The sequence below is a fragment of the Tupaia chinensis genome, unplaced genomic scaffold (assembly GCF_000334495.1).
Source record: "Tupaia chinensis unplaced genomic scaffold, TupChi_1.0 Scaffold000578_2, whole genome shotgun sequence".
NCBI classification, from domain to species: domain Eukaryota; kingdom Metazoa; phylum Chordata; class Mammalia; order Scandentia; family Tupaiidae; genus Tupaia; species Tupaia belangeri.
Window position 1 is genome coordinate 6,730,437 of NW_006160094.1, and position 3,429 is coordinate 6,733,865.

Sequence of the window (3,429 nt, forward strand, 5' to 3'; positions counted from 1 at the left end):
ACGCAGACAGCTCCATGGCTCCTGCGATCTAGCCATTTCGCGCGGCGTGCTAGCATGCTGCGTGGTTTTCTAATTTTTCAGTTTTATTGAAATTTTTTGAATATTAATTTTTCTAGACAAGGAACTGCTGAAGAGGAAGGAGAAAGGAGTTGAAGAGTTCCAGGAGGTGAGGAAATTCATGCTAGATCTAAAAGAGGAATTTCACACTTTACAAAAGAATCAGATGGAACTGTTAGAGATGAAGGCTATAATACAAGAAGTCAAAATCTCCCTTGAAAGTATTAAAAGCAGACTAGATCATACAGAAAATAGAATCTCTAATGTAGAAGAGAAAATGGTTGGCCTAGAAAAATCCACCGCGAAGACTGAGAAAATGGCCCAAAAATTTGAGAATAATATGCGAGAAGTACTAGATACCATCAAACGTCCAAACATCCGGATAATAGGCATCCCAGAAGGTGAAGAGACTCATAAGGGCATTGATAATCTATTCCATGAAATCTTACAAGAAAATTTTCCAAACCTGGAGAGGCACTCAAAGATTCAGACCCAAGAAATACAGAGGACCCCAAATAGAATCAACCCAAGAAGATCTTCTCCAAGACACGTTATAGCCAGATTGACCAAAACCACAGACAAAGACAAGATACTAAGACTGGCAAGAGAAAAAAGGCAAGTTACCTACAAAGGGTATCCCATCAGACTAACGGCAGACCTCTCATCGGAAACAATGAGAGCGAGGAGAGAATGGGAAAATGTATTCAAAGTATTAAGGGAAAAGCAATTTCAACCGAGAATTCTGTACCCAGCAAGGTTATCGTTCATTTGGGAAGAAAAGACACGAACTTTCCCAGATAAACAAAACCTGAAAGAATTTACCAGCACCAGACCGGATCTCCAAGAAGTTCTTAAGGGAGTGCTATGTCAGTAAAATTAAATGCAGACACACAGAAATAAGAGTTCAGAAACTAAGAAAATGGGCAACTTAATTGTAGGGCCAAAAGCTGGAGTTGAGTATTACATCCCAGATTTCAATCTGGAACATCGAACCTCAACAGATACAGAAGAAAGATTAAGTACATGAGACTGAACTGATGAAACAGTATTCTACGACTTGACTAAAATATTGCTGCTTTTCTTCTAAGCTTTGTTGTCTGGTTTTAAGGACTTTTGTCCTGTCTTCAGCTATCAATAGATTCATGTTCCGACTATTTGAACAGAATACTAACCTGTTTCTAGGCTTTAAGTTTCAAAGAAATATCCTTACCAGTTCAAAACTGCTTTTCTTGAAACCATCGGCTGATCTTGCTATTGAAAGTAGTTAGATTACTTATGATATTGTGTGATCAACGAAATGTTGGGGGAAAAGGAATTGAAGACAACTGTAGACAGCAGAGATAGTGTAATAAGAGAGTGGAATAGGGCAGAGGGCTAGACATGGGGTAAAAAACATATATATGAAAGTAGAAATGGAATATTATGGATGATAACATGCATTACTAAGCCACTATACAGTACATTCTAGATGGGAAATCACATTTAGAATGTTGTGATGATGCTCAGGGAATGAATGTAAATTAATAAAAAAAATTTTCAGAAGAAAAAAAATAGGCATTAGAAATACCTATTTGATGACTGCAGTTAAGCTATATAGCCCTAGTTAGGTGCTACTTTACAGTATGTTCATTCTATTCACTGAGGTTTATGCCTAAAGTCAGTCTTGTGTTCATGGATATGTACATATCAGCTGTGCTTGCTATTGAAAATATTTAGATTTATTAAGATATTTAGTGAAACAATAAAATGGGGGAGGCATAGAAAGCAACAATAGATACCAGACACAGTGTGGGAGGAGGGTGGGAGATGGCAGAGGGTGAGATAGGGAATCAAGGATGGGAAAAAAGGCAAAATATACAGAAAACAAGAAATGGAAAATGATTTGTTGAAAATAACACATATGTTGATGTGCTTGATTGAGCCAATATACAGTGTATTCTCAATGGAAAAATCTCATTTTGTATGCTATAATGATGTACAGTGAATGAATGTAAATAAAGAAAGAAAAAATGTAAAAAAAATAAAAATAAATAAAAAAAATACACAAATACATGGAAACTAAACAACCTACTCCTGAATGACTTCACTACCACTGAAGAAATTAAGACTGAAATGAAATGATTCATTGAAACTAATGATAATGAATGCTTGAGTCCCAAACCTATAGGTCAAAGCAGTCAAAAGAGGGAAGTTCATAGCAATTAGTGCTCACAGAAAAAAAAAAATAGGAAGGAGGCAGATAAATAATCTAATAAAACATCTCAAGGAACAGGAAAAACAACAACAACAAAATAGAGTAGGAGAACATGAGAAAGGCAAACGGGTTGTGCTCTCCTCTTCTGTCCTGGGCCCCGAAGGGTAATGGGACTGGGGCACCATTGGCCTCACTATGTCTGCCATTTTCAGTCTTCAGAGTCTGCTGACTGTAATCTTGCTGCTTATATGCACCTGTGTTTCTATCCAATCCTTGGCACCCAGCCTCCTGGACAGAAATGAAATTGGACTGTTGAGTATATTTTGGAATTGTGCCAGTATTGGTGAATGGAAGAGCCCACATGTGTACTGTATAATGATGGCCTTGAGCATCCTTTTCATACAGTAGCTTGGAAAAATGCCAGAATTTAATTACTATCAGATTTCATTGTGAACAAGAACTTTTCTGCAGAAAATAATGGAAAGAATGGTTGACTCTTTTATCTCTGAACACTGAATGAGATAAATTTCCAGATGTTCTCTATTTTTATGTTATTGTACCAATGTTCTCTATAAATAATTAATATATAACCATATTCAAAGGGCTTAATAGTCTGTAACAATCAACCTCAGCACTGTCACTACAATATTACATTCTGAAAATGTAATTATTCTTTTGTGTCAGAAACCAACTTTTAGTGAGGTGTCTCTAAGGCACATAGAAAACAAAATTGGTAAATTACTGCAGTTCTTCTCACTGTGGTCTGGAAATGATAAATCTTTAATAGAATGAGACTTTTCCGTGGACTTTTTTATCAAGAAAAAAGTGTTCTATTTATGTTAGTAAGGATTACATTAGTGTTTAATAATGCTTGCTTTCCCACTGATTGCACCAGATAGTGATCATTAACCAGAGTACCTCTATTCTCAGCAAACTCTGTAGTTTATCACATAAGTTTAGAACAGGCTTATGCAGTTCTTAAGGAGGAAAATTAATGAGATGTGACTTAATAATAATATCGGGGAAATGTTCATATTTAACATAAGAGGGTTTAAAATACCCAACTGGTATAGTAGCAATTCCAATCAAATTATCGAAAAATTATAAAATTTGTCTGGAGTTATAAAAGGCCCCATATCACCAAGGCAATACTCTCCAAAAAGAATAAAGTAGAAAGT

At 35.8% G+C, this 3,429-nt stretch overlaps 2 pseudogenes; one reads left to right on the forward strand and one right to left on the reverse strand.

Moving 5' to 3' along the window:
• The window catches only part of LOC102491226 (AN1-type zinc finger protein 1-like), a 3,236-nt pseudogene extending 3,200 nt beyond the window's left edge, over positions 1 to 36 (reverse strand).
• Positions 37 to 2,446: 2,410 nt separating this feature from the next.
• Positions 2,447 to 2,659, forward strand: LOC102474445 (protein kish-A pseudogene; annotated as a pseudogene).
• The last annotated feature ends 770 nt before the right edge of the window (positions 2,660 to 3,429 follow it).